We start from the raw sequence: 13,723 nt of genomic DNA, 5'->3' as shown, positions 1-13,723 counted from the left end.
TCATTGAAGAAATTGAAGAAGAAATCAAATGTTATCTGGAGACAAATGAAAATGTGAACCCGACATACCAAATCATTTGGGATGCAGCAAAAGCAGTCCTAAGAGGGAAATTCATCGCAATACGGGCTCACCTCACTAAACAATAAAAAGCTCACATAAGCAACCTCAAATGACACCTAACAGAACTAGGAAAAGAAGAACGAACAAAGCCCAGAGTCAGTAGAAGGAGGGAAATAATAAAAATAAGAGCAGAAATAAACGATATTGAAACAAAAAAGACAATAGAAAGGATCAATGAAACAAAGAGTTGGTTCTTTGAAAAAATTAACAAAATCGACAAACCTTTAGCCAGGCTCACCAAGAAAAGAAGAGAGAAATCTCAAATAAATAAAATTAGGAATGAGAGAGGAGAAATCACAACAGATACCAATGAAATACAAGGGATCATAAGAGAATACTATGAAAAACTATATGCCAACAAATTGAACAACCTGGAAGAAATGGACAAATTCCTAGACTCCTACAATCTCCCCAATCTGAATCAGGAAGAAATGGAGAATCTGAATAGGCCAATCACAAGTAAGGAAATAGAAACGGTAATCAAAAACCTCTCCAAAAATAAGAGTCCAGGACCAGACGGCTTCTCTGGAGAATTCTACCAAACATTCAAAGGAGACTTAATACCTATTCTTCACAAACTATTCCAGAAAATTGAGGAAGATGGAGTACTCCATAACACATTCTATGAAGCCAACATCACTCTGATCCCCAAACCTGACAAGGACAACACAAAGAAGGAGAACTACAGGCCGATATCACTGATGAACATAGATGCAAAAATCCTCAACAAAATTTTGGCAAACCGAATACAGCAATACATCAAAAAGATTATACACCATGATCAAGTGGGATTTATACCAGGGACACAGGGATGGTTCAACATCCGCAAGTCAATCAACGTGATACACTACATCAACAAAATGAAAAACAAAAACCACATGATCATCTCAATAGTTGCAGAGAAAGCATTCGACAAGATCCAACACCCATTTATGATAAAAACCCTCAATAAAATGGGTATAGAAGGAAAGTACCTCAACATAATAAAGGCCATATATGACAGACCCACAACCAACATCATACTCGATGGACAAAAACTGAAAGCCATCCCTCTGAGGACAGGAACAAGACAAGGGTGCCCACTTTCATCACTCCTATTTCACCACTCCATAGTACTGGAGGTGTTGGCTAGAGCAATCCGGCAGGAAAAAGAAATAAAAGGAATCCAAATAGGCAATGAAGAAGTAAAACTCTCGCTGTTTGCAGACGACATGATCTTATATATAGAAAACCCCAAAGAATCCATAGAAAAACTATTAGAAATAATCAACAACTACAGCAAAGTAGCAGGGTACAAAATCAACATGCATAAATCAGTAGCATTTCTATACACTACCAATGAACTAACAGAAAAAGAACTCAAGAACTCAATCCCATTCACAATCACAACAAAAAGAATAAAATACCTTGGGATAAACTTAACCAAGGAGGTGAAGGATCTATACAATGAAAACTACAAGACTTTCTTGAAAGAAATTGACGACGACATAAAGAGATGGAAAGGCATTCCATGCACATGGATTGGAAGAATAAATATAGTTAAAATGTCCATACTACCTAAAGCAATCTACAGATTCAATGCTATCCCAATCAGAATCCCAAGAACATTCTTCACAGAAATTGAACAAAGAATACTAAAATTCATATGGGGCAACAAAAGACCGTGAATTGCTAAAGCAATCCTGAGCAAGAAAAACAAAGCCAGCGGAATCACAATCCCCGATTTCAAAACATACTACAAAGCTACAATGATCAAAACAGCATGGTACTGGTACAAAAAACAGGTCCACAGATCAATGGAACAGAATTGAAAGCCCAGAGATAAAACCACACATCTATGGACAGCTAATCTTAGACAAAGGAGCAGAGGGCCTACAATGGAGAAAAGAAAGTCTCTTCAACAAATGGTGCTGGGAAAACTGGACAGCCACATGCAAAAGATTGAAAATTGACCATTCTTTTTCACCACACACCAAAATAAACTCAAAATGGATCAAAGACCTAAAGATTAGGCCTGAAACAATAAGTCTTCTGGAAGAGAATATAGGCAGTACACTCTTTGACATCAGTTTCAAAAGAATCTTTTCGGACACTGTAACTCCTCAGTTGAGGGAAACAATAGAAAGAATAAACAAATGGGACTTCATCAGACTAAAGAGATTCTTTAAGGCAAGGGAAAACAGGATTGAAACAAAAAAACAGCTCACTAATTGGGAAAAAATATTTACAAGCCACTTATCCGACAAAGGGTTAATCTCCATAATATACAAAGAACTCACACGGCTTAACAACAAAAAAACAAACAACCCGATCAAAAAATGGGCAGAGGACATGAACAGACATTTCTCAAAAGAAGCTACGAATATGGCCAATAGACACATGAAAGGATGTTCATCGTCGCTAATCATCAGGGAAATGCAAATCAAAACTACACTAAGATATCACCTTACACCCGTTAGATTGGCAAAAACATCCAAAACCAAGAGTGACAAATGTTGGAGAGGTTGTGGAGAAAAAGGAACCCTCATACACTGTTGGTGGGAATGCAAACTGGTACAGCCACTATGGAAAACAGTATGGAGATTTCTCAAACAGTTAAAAATAGAAATACCCTATGACCTAGCCATCCCATTACTGGGTACCTGTCCTGAGAACCTGAAATCAGAAATCCCAAGAGTCCCTTGCACCCCTATGTTCATCGCAGCATTATTTACAATAGCCAAGATGTGGAACCAACCTACATGCCCAGAAACTGACGATTGGATAAAGAAGATGTGGTATATATACACAATGGAATACTACTCAGCCATAAAAAAAGACAAAATTGGCCCATTCGCAGCAACCTGGATGGACCTCAAGGGTATTATGTTAAGCGAAATAAGCCAGTCAGAGAAAGACGAACTCTGTATGACTCCACTCATAGGTGGAAGTTAATATATTGACAAGGAGATCTGATGGGTGGTTACCAGGGAAAAGGGGGGGTGGGGGGAGGGCACAAAGTGGGAAGTGGTGTACCCACATCATGACTAACAAAAATGTACAACTGAAATCTCACAAGGTCGTAATCTATGATAACATTAATAAAAAAAAAATGTAGATGTTACATTTTCAGTGGGCTAGGAAGGTAGCCAAAGAAATTTAAAATATTAGTCTGTGAATACAAACCTATGAAAACTCTTATCACAGATTTTACTTTTCTTTAAGAAATGGGAAGTATTTTGCAACAATTGTTTGTGCATGACCCTGGCTCAAAATCCAACAATTTTGTCAGCATTTATATTTAAATTACCAAGCACCTCAGTACATAAAGTCTTTCTCTTCCTATATAAGCTCTTTAATACAATACAGAACTTCATTCTTGAAATTAGAAACCTTTTCCCATTAAGTGTGGTCCTGTATTTAAATTAATATACAAGTTGAATGTTTGGGCTTGCTAGATGAGTACCTGCATATTTCCTACACGTTTGAAGATCCACACTTGCCTAAAATTACTCATATAACTGCTTCACTAACATTTTTCTTATGAAGCAGTTGCAAATGTAGTTAAATAAATAATCTTGCTAACACTCTGATAATTACCAGTCTGGGAAGGACAAGAATTATAGTGAAGGATAGAATATATATGATACTTTCTTGGTATGCCCTTTAAGATGAAATGTTTTAATATTCTTATTAACATAGCTCACTTAAATCTCTTGTGTTTAATATTTTAGATTTGTTAGTCTTTGTGGAAAACTAAGTCAAAAGTTCTGTACAGCTGTTAGCTCATTTAGGGTCTATTTTCTCAACTCATTTACATAAATTAGAGAAGAAAAATATTAAAACGTTGGTTCTTGGTGTTTTGCATAAAATTCAGGTGTCAACTGTTGATTAAATATTTAAGAAATTGTATAATTAAAGCCTCGGTGTCAAAATAGGTTTTCTATAAATTGTTACAAAATAGTTTTCTTTTTCTTATAAAAGGTGAAAGAAGACATAGGGGCTTTTTGGGTACTCAACCCTACTGTTGTGGTGCACAAGCAGTCATAGACAAATAGTAAATGAATGGATGGTTGCCTTTCAATGGTACATTAATTGCAGAAACAAGATGTAGCCTTGATTTATTCTTAGAGTCACAGTTTGCTGACCCCTGATGTAAGATCCCAATTTACATAGAAGGAAGAAGATGCAGGAAACAGGATGCTAATTAGACAAAGTGGAGAAAACCAACTAAGGAAAGTTTCTTAACCTGAGGTCTGTTGACGAGTTTTAGGCATTAATGTGCAAAATGTACATTGGCTCATTTGTCATGTGAAATGCTTCACACCTGTCTTTAGTGCCTGAGGCACACTAGGTGCTCCGAAAATAGTTGTTTAGAAAATGAATGAATAGTTCTCAGCAGTTTATGACTCTCAAATGTTAAAAACCATTCTGTTTGTTAAAAATGGCAGAAATTTATAAATAAATGTGTCCTGGGTTATTGAAACAGGTATACAGGAGATGCTGGGAAATATTCAAACCTTTTGAAAGTTTCCCTGTGAGTTAGAAAGGGTGTTCTTACAAGATTGAGATAAAAAGGATTATATAAGGCTGTGGTTTTCAAACTATGCTCTACAGAAAGATGTGACAGGTGGCCTTGGGGGCTTCTGTGGGTGGATGGTGGGCCAGACGGGGAAAGTTTCATTGCTGCCTCTTTTCCCTGGTTCTTCAGCTGAGGCAATTCAACTTTATAGTGTATTTCTCCATGTCTCTACATAGTAACTTATATGAATAAAGTGTACAACATAATACTTCTTAAAAATCAGTCATATAACAGTAAACTGATGAATAACATAAATATTTTACTTACCTTTCCAGTTTTTAGCTCTAGCTTATATAGTATTCCTTTGGATATATACTTTATCAAGAACAATAATTCTACTTGACTTTTTTTAAACAAAGAATTTTAATGTTGGCAAAATAATAGTAATCTTACATTTAATTATGTTTCTGGGAAGTATGACTAACCAGAGTGTGAGTGTGTTAACTGTGGCACTTCTCTGCATTTTGTAGCAGGTTTTCTGCTCTGGAAAGACAATGCTGCTGTAGAGGGTTAGTCTTAGAATTCCAAAATAGAAAATTAAGCCACATATTTAAGTTGGAAATATTTAAGTTATATTAATTCTTAAACAACATAGCAGACTTTAGTCTGGGTAACACAAGAGATGCGTTTTGTTTTTCTTTCTTCCATTATTCATCGATTTTTGTTAATTGTCTAGTGTATGCTGGGTACCAGGGGTCTGAAGGCAAGTATAGTCTAGTTTCAAGAGAAAAAAAAAGCATCAGATTTCTATATCACATTTCTATTTTAAATTATTTTTATTATGAATACAATTTACTCAGAAAAAACTTGTGATATAAAGGCTTTTCAATTTAATTTTTTCCCCCAGTAGTATAATCAGTGATAAAATACAAATGAGAATTAACTTCATAAAATGTTGTATTTGATCAGGACTTTCTCAAAACTCACATTTAAACTGTAGAAAAGTTCTGGTGTGGATAGAACAGGTTCGAGGGGAACGTGTCAGGTTTTGTCATCTCTATTTTGCAGACGAAAAAGAAAATGAGAATTGGAGAAGCTTAATGAGATACCCAAGGTTACAATGTTCTTACGTCGCTGGTCTTTGGCTAGACTGCCTGTTCCCTCCTCCTTATGGTCTTTCCAGCACTGCACACTGCCTCTTCCTCAAGTAAAGCTTCATGGCCTTCTCAAATGAAGTAAGCTACTCATAGATTAAATAGTTTCTTTAAAATGTTTGCTAGATATTTTAACTAATGATTCTCACTCTCTACCATTCGTCCAAGTACAACATAATTTTAAAGAAAAATCTACTCTTTGTTTTTAAAAATGATTTCATAATATGCAGACACCTTGATATAATGAGAAAAGTATGTTAGGATCATCAAGTTACATTTTCCCTTGTGTTTATGTTTGGGGCTTGTGCAGGACTGCAGTTCTAATAAGCTTGCACACCTCACTGATGGAAGATAAAACATGAATCACAGGCTAACCCAGGTCAGTGCAGATTCACAGTATAGTGTGGATACCCTCTGAGGATCCCGTAAAAGTGCTTGAATGATTCTAAAGCATTCTTGGTTAATAGTTTTTGAAGGTACTTCACATTTATTTTCTATATTTCTCAGGCTCTACACAAGGATGCTTTCAACTTTCCCCCTCATCTCAAGACAGAGTACTTTTGCCAGTTCTATCCTTGCATAGCCAAGTCATTTTCTTGAGAAATTATGGATATTTAAGCTGTAGAAGATTTGTGCTATCTGAAAGGTTATTATTATAGGTGGTTAATAAACAACAGACATTTTATAGAACTGATGATCTTGTTTTCACATAAATATCTTCAGCTATAAAGAGTTCAGTTAGAGAAATATGCCAGATATATAAGAATAGCTGACATAGTTTATGTTCTATTAACTTTGCGTATTTTTACAGCATGTTTTATCGTCTTAATATTTACATTATCCATTTTTTGTCACTTCAGAAATGAATAAAGCTTATGTTGTAAAATATTTTTTCTACAGGATATTTTCCTACAGTTTTAGTAGAGCATTACTAGTTTAGTCAGCATTAAATGCTCATATTTTTTGCAAGATTATAATTGCAAGCATTCACTATTACAATTCATCATGTGTTGTTTGTGTACCGCATACAATATGGTAATGAAAAAGCAAAGGTCACAGCTATCTTTAAATCTGGCTCAGAATTATTCATTAGGTTTATTCTCAAGTTATTTTTCTATATGAAATGCTTACAGAAAAAAAATAGAACCACCAAAGCAATTCATCCTCTAATGAAAATCTCGAGTATAGTGTCAGTTGAAGTTGAAGGGAAAATTAAACCTTTTGTAGAAATAAGATGATTGAAAATTAAATTTAAATAGTATATAGTGTTCTTAATCATATCCTGATAAAAGGAAATTTTGTGAGCTGTCTGTAACATTCAATTCTCCTTTGGGTAGTTAATTTTGAATTCCATATGTCTCTCGTATTGTTATCATTAAAAAAAATAAAGGGGCTGGCCTTGTGGTGCAGTGGTTAAGTTGGCACATTCTGCTTTGGTGGCCTGGGGTTTGCTAGTTCGGATCCCGGGTGTGGACATGGCACCACTTGGCAAGCCATGCTGTGGTGGGCATACCACATATAAAGTAGAGGAAGATGGGCATGGATGTTAGCTCAGGGCCAGTCTTCCTCAGCAAAAAGAGGAGGATTGGTGGCAGATGTTAGCTCAGGGCTAATCTTCCTCAAAAGAATAAAAATTTAAAAAATAAATAAATAAATACATGATCCCATGCATTTTATAAAACACTTTAAAAAATACAGAAATATATATATTGAGGAGCAAAAGTCTCTTTTCATCCATCCATTCCATTCCTTTCCCATGGTTAACCACATCGAAAAGTTGAAGTATAGATATCTCGAGTTGAACATCTCAGTTTTCCTTTCTGAGGTAGTATCTTAATCTTGTCTTCTGTGATATAGTGATTCAAGAAATTATCTTAGTGAATTTAAACATGGCACAAATTATAGAGCTCAGAACTTTCACATATAGGGAATACTTTTAGAGATCATAATCTAGATACAAATTTTAAAATAAGATATATATTTATGCATATTAAGATATATATAATGTGTAGGTATACCATATATGATATATACATATATGTGTGTATATAATATATATGTGTGTGTGTGTGTATCGAATACATGGAACATCAGCACTTCACAGAGAAGGTTTCCAGGAAGAAAGTCGGTATCCATTGTTTATTGGGGCAGAGTAAGAGGAAGGGTAGTAGGAAGATAAATATATATAAAATAACATATGTTGATATTACAAAGAATATAAAATATAATTATATAATACAGTTATATTGATTATAGTAACATTGTATATAATATAAAAATAATACATAATATTAATTATATTTATTATAAATATTAACTTAATATTAATATATAATGATACATTAGATAAACATATATACACACATATGTACATATATATGATATTTCTTCCCACTACCCTCCTCTTACTCCACCCCAGTAAACAATGATACTTGCTTTCTTCCATGAAACCTCTGTGAAGTACTGATGTTTTATATATTTGATGCAGTGGAGACAGCTCTGAAAGGCACTATGGAAATAGAATGTTTGTCTCCAACACTAAACTATGAGTTCCTTAAGAATAAAGACTATGTGTTGCTTAGCAATTGTTTGCATTAATTTGTAGCTCTGTTTCAGGATCTACATATTTGAACTCAGTCTAGCTGGTAATGGGTTCTTTTTGAACTTCAGAAAGAATAGAACATAGAATCATAGAAAAAATGTTATTTTTGAAATTCAGATGAAACTGGATTCAATACTCAGGACCATCACTTATTTGCTCTGTCAACTTGGATGAGATACTTAATGTTTCTAATGTTTGTTTTCCTCATCTATTAAGATAAAATAATATTCATATCATTTGGTTACTTTAAGTACATTAAATGAGTTAATTTGAAACACTTGATAAAAGACGTGTGAAATCTTGGTTCAGATCTATATTTAAATATCTCAAATGGATTTCTATGCTTTTTTAATATAAATTTCTAATTTTTGGTAAAATATTTAATACTTAATTTTATATGTAGCTGGGCAAGATGAATTATGAATTTCATTTTCCATTTAATCTGCTCTTCCATATTAATTGATTTCAAGCATAACACAGTTGCATTTTTTATCTAAGAAGGTAAAATTGAAAAGCTATTGAGAAGTAGGCCCAACAGCTATTGAGAATTTGGGAAACAAAAAAGGAGGCAGTTGAAAAGAAAGCAATGTGCTTCTCGACTTTTGTTCCTGGGAGGAAAATGTGAATACTTCCATCTGCCAAGGACATGGAAGGGAAAATGGTACATAAATACGTTAGAAAGGGCACTGTAAGAGTTTTCATGCTTCAGAGATAAACAGATAATCATTGCCATATACAAGTTAAAAATAGTATGGAAATAGTTTTTCATGGAAGATTAACAACTGAAGCCAGAAATGTTTGTGGTTGCTCATATGGAAATTGCTTTCTTAGATGAATGTACTGACTGGGCAAGAAGTAGTCAGTAATTTGTGAGTTGTTACTTTCAAAGTTCAAAATTATGAATAAAGTGGCTCTGATTTCAGATAAAGTTGCATATGTTGGTAGAATTATCATTTCACTTTTGACTTTTGAATCATTTATGAGCAGAAAATTTTTTTTAGTGCAAAAGAATAACCTTCCCTCTGGCCCTGTTTATTGTTGGAGTGTAATGTTCCTGTACGCTTGCTTAAGTGCTCATAACAAGCCTGTGGATCCCGAAAGGGGCTGAAGAATTATTTCTGGTGGTCTTTGAATCTGTAATTGCTGCCAGCTGAGGAAGCAAAATTCCAAATAAGTTGAAGGAACCTTCACAAATATCACTTAACATAATTACAAGGCATAAAGCTCAATATATCGATTATATAGTAAAGTCTTACCTAACCACAAAGTGTTCAAGGACCAAACATAGATCTTCGTGGAGATGTATTTTAACCTTTTGCTAGACACTGTACTTGTTTAGATTTATTAAAACCTTCTGGCTGTGCGTTTGAAATTATGCCTGTTTAAAATCTCCTTTTGCAGATTTTCCGTTTGTTATGAACATTTCCAGGAGCACCTAACGGTAATGATAAAAATGTGATTGTCAAAAGGCATAAAATCTTCCATCTTTGCTTAGGTGTATTGGAATAAAGTGGTTTTGAGATCTTGGCCAAGGACACTTAGCATTATTTATTTACTATTTTAATAGTATGTTCCATTTTTAGGGAAATACAATATAAAAACCCAGACTCCAAAATAAGTATATTAGTAAAGGATCATACTGCAAAATTATTTTTATGTTTCAGAAAAATTCAATGTAATATTCACTTAAATATGGAACTTTTCATGATACCTTTGCTTTATGATTAAATTTAATTTTTGGGGTAAGTTTTTAGGTACATTTCTCATATTTTGACAAGGGGTAAATTTGTATGTGATCTGGCTGCTCCAATCATAATTCACAAAAGCAAGTTTAGAAATACCAGGATTGCCCATATTCTCAGATCAATTCTGTATCATTTACTCCTGTTTTTATTTTGACCTGTTAAAACTTCAGAGCGGATTCTTGAAATTATTGATTATTATTCTCTGCAGACTTAGGTTTCATATGAAGAAATCATCCACTCAACATCTCTTTTTCCATACGTCCCCTCATCTCATTAAAACATACTTCCTTTTCTAATTTCCCTTTTTTTTTTTTTAAAGATTTTATTTTTTCATTTTTTCTCCCCAAAGCCCCCCGGTACATAGTTGTATATTCTTCGTTGTGGGTCCTTCTAGTTGTCACATGTGGGACGCTGCCTCAGCGTGGTTTGATGAGCAGTGCCATGTCCGCGCCCGGGATTCGAACCAACGAAACACTGGGCCACCTGCAGCAGAGCGCGCGAACCCAACCACTCAGCCACGGGGCCAGCCCCTCTAATTTCCCTTTTTTGAGTAGTATTTTTCCCTTATAAAGACTATAAATTTGAATCAATAAGAGAATTCTGTATATTCTCTCTTCATTATGTATGTAAGCCCTGTATAGATCTTGTCCTCATCACTTTAGTCAAAGTCTTCCTCACTTTATATCTAAAAATAATTGCTCTCCCTACCTCCAATCCATTGGTTCTCAACCAGAGGTAATTTTGCCCCCAGAGACATTTGGCAGTATCTGGAGACATTTTGAGTTATCACAACTGAGAGTGTGGTGCTATGGGTGTTTAGTGGGTAGAGGCTATGGATGATGATAAACATCATACAAAGCACAAGACATCCCTCTATAACAATTATCCAACCCAAAGTGACAATAATGCTAAGGTTGAGAACCCCTGCTCCATTCCCTCTTTGATCATTTCTCTTCCAGGTGATTCTTTTTAAAATACTACTTTTGTTGCATAAATCATCTTATAAGGCATCTTCAGGGGGTATTATCTTGAGTATATGATCTAAGTTCTCTATCCTAGTTTCAAACTTATGCAACTAATATAATCCAACCCTGTTGCTGTGGGGCCCTCTGTTGCCTTTGTTAGTCAGGGTGCTGTCTTCACAGTCATGAGAACATGGCGCGCGTTTTAGGGCCCCAGTGTCTATGCAGCATCCCCTTTTTGTAGTGCTAGGTTATTCTACTCCCTCTACTTCTGAACTCCCAGCTCAAGTCCTGGAAGGCTTCATTGACCATTGTTAAGATAGAATTGGTCCAGTGACTTTATGTCATTATCTGTATGTTACTCCTTAACTATTTATTTCCTCATTTCTGTTATGATCTTATATTTAAAAATTGTTTCTGTCAATGAAATCCATTTTGCAAAAATAATTTTATGTATAGTAGATTCCTTTTTATATTACAACAGATGAAACCAGAGTCTTATCTACTTGAGGAATAGAATGAGAAGCTTTAATCTCCTTGACTTTCTGCCTGTTTCCTAAGCAGCCTTTGAGGCATTATCAGAGAATATTACAGAGTTAGCCCTTGTTTTATTCTTTAACTTTTTGGTATGTGTTTCACCATAAAAAAATCTTTAGAGATTATAAATCTCTTTATGATAGGAACTACCTGTTTTCACATTTCTGTGTACCTCATGGTCCCCTATGTAGCATGTATATATACAATAGATATTTAGTAACTGTGTGAATGGAGTAACATTGCCCAGTCATCAAAACTTGTACTGGAAACAAAGTAAACAGAAGGCAAAATCTTAACCCAGAAAGATTTTAGAGTGTAAAGTCCCAGTAAGTAAATATGTAAGTCTTTTCGCTGAAAATTTGCTAAAATGCACTAAAAGAACCAAAAACAGGAAATATATTCCATTCTGAAAATAGGGATCCCCTTCATCTTTAAATCCCAAACTTCTGGGAATATCTTCCAGATGTTATTCAGTTTGGACCTAATTTAAAAAATAAGATGCGGAGATTCATTACGTATGTCCCATAAATAAATGTGTTCTTCAGCAGTATACAAAAGGAAGAAAGAAGATTCCAGGGAGTTTCCTGATTACTGCAACTTGGCAGAATGAGGGCTGGGATCAGTGTTAGGAAGTTGACAGTTGCCCTTTGGAAATCCATTCCTCAATTTGGGAATGGGCAGTGGAGGACAGAAGGACGGATTTGCAGCCCTGGAATTTTTCTTTTTATTGACCTGTTTAATTCTCTTGTAAAGATTAAATAAAACATGCAAGACAGAGTCTACTAGATGCTCATCTCCTCCTCATTTCAGAAACCCAATTTATTTGAGACAGCAACATCATTTCTCAGCTACCTGTGCAGCTTGGGATGGTCTCTGTGATTTAACTGAAGATTTTCGAGAGTCTTTCAAGAGACTCTTTTCTCTCACTCTTTCTTAATTCCTCCTGCCTGCAAAATATCCAGTGTGCATTAACAACACAAACAATGAACATAAATAATGAATTCTTTTGTTTTCAAGACAGATTATCATCTATTTCCAATAACTAAAAAATCACAGCGTATCTATTATTTTTAACATTATAGTGACTTCAGTATTTTTATTCCTCCTAATTCTTATGAAGAGTTTAGTCAGGACAACTTATTTTCCAGGAGGTGTGATAGGCATTCTTTGGATGGAATCTGAAATGATCTGAGGTAGAATGTGGAAAGCTTTTTAAGAAGTTCAATAGTTATTTAATTGTGTGCATTCATATTCTTGTCCCAAGTCTAATGTGAAGCTAGGTCATCAACCAGGAAAGACCAAGTCTTGAGAGTTGGAATGGCAACATATCAGAATGGTTGGAACCCAGAAACAGAAATGTTCTTCCTGGTCATTGGAATAGTATATCAAGAAGGAATGGGAAAGGGTGGGACGGAGATGAAATACAAACTTAGAATAGGAACAGAAAAAAAGTTACCTCCTGAAAGAATTGCATAAGTGCATCAATGAATAGTGCCAGAAACTAAACTTCGTTCCTTACACACTTATGCATTCAAATTATGTAATTCTCTGTACAAATGTGTACTGGTACCTACTCGGGTTTGGACATCATGAGAGATGCTCGGGATGCAATGCTGAGCACAAGCAGACAAGATAACATGGTATCTGGTATCATAGTGTGAAGCTTCAGGCCAGGAGAGAATCACGCGAGCAAATATAAAATTGGAACAAAGGCAAGAGCTAGACAAAAATACAATGAGAGCCTAAGACGGATGTATTTGACCTAGGCAGGGATGTCAAGACAGACTTTCTTGAGAAAGAGGAATGAAAATGAAAAGCAACTTTTCCACCCAAGCAGAGATCTGAAGGAAAGTTAAGATGGAAGAGAGGACATTCTAGAGAGAGGAAGCAATGTATAAGAAGGCCTTGTGATAGAGAGAACTTAAACTCAAAAGGCTAAAAATAGGCCAATAAGGTTACATTGCAGAGAGAAAGGAGGAGCATAATGTGTGATGTCACAAGGTGGATCAATGTCATTTTTCCCTGAAAAATAATGTTCCATAGTACTGATTAAAATTGAATGGATTGCTAAAACTTTGAGTCTTTTTCTTTTATGCTTTTGC

At 34.9% G+C, this 13,723-nt stretch overlaps 1 protein-coding gene across 10 annotated transcripts in view; it reads left to right on the top strand.

Annotated features, from left to right (window-relative positions):
* The window catches only part of CRPPA (CDP-L-ribitol pyrophosphorylase A), a 282,457-nt gene that overhangs the window by 245,279 nt on the left and 23,455 nt on the right, over positions 1–13,723 (top strand). The window contains exon 9 of one of the 10 annotated variants that reach the window (XR_011503279.1): positions 5,690–5,856. The exons of the other annotated variants lie outside the window; for them this stretch is intronic. The gene's annotated coding sequence lies outside the window, so the exon portion shown is untranslated. The remainder of the gene's footprint in view (positions 1–5,689; positions 5,857–13,723) is intronic. 10 annotated transcript variants of the gene reach the window in all.

The sequence above is a fragment of the Equus asinus genome, chromosome 1 (genome assembly GCF_041296235.1).
Source record: "Equus asinus isolate D_3611 breed Donkey chromosome 1, EquAss-T2T_v2, whole genome shotgun sequence".
Classification (NCBI taxonomy): Eukaryota; Metazoa; Chordata; class Mammalia; order Perissodactyla; family Equidae; genus Equus; species Equus asinus.
The sequence above is the reverse complement of the archived record's forward strand: the minus strand, read 5'-3'. Positions and strand labels throughout refer to the sequence as shown.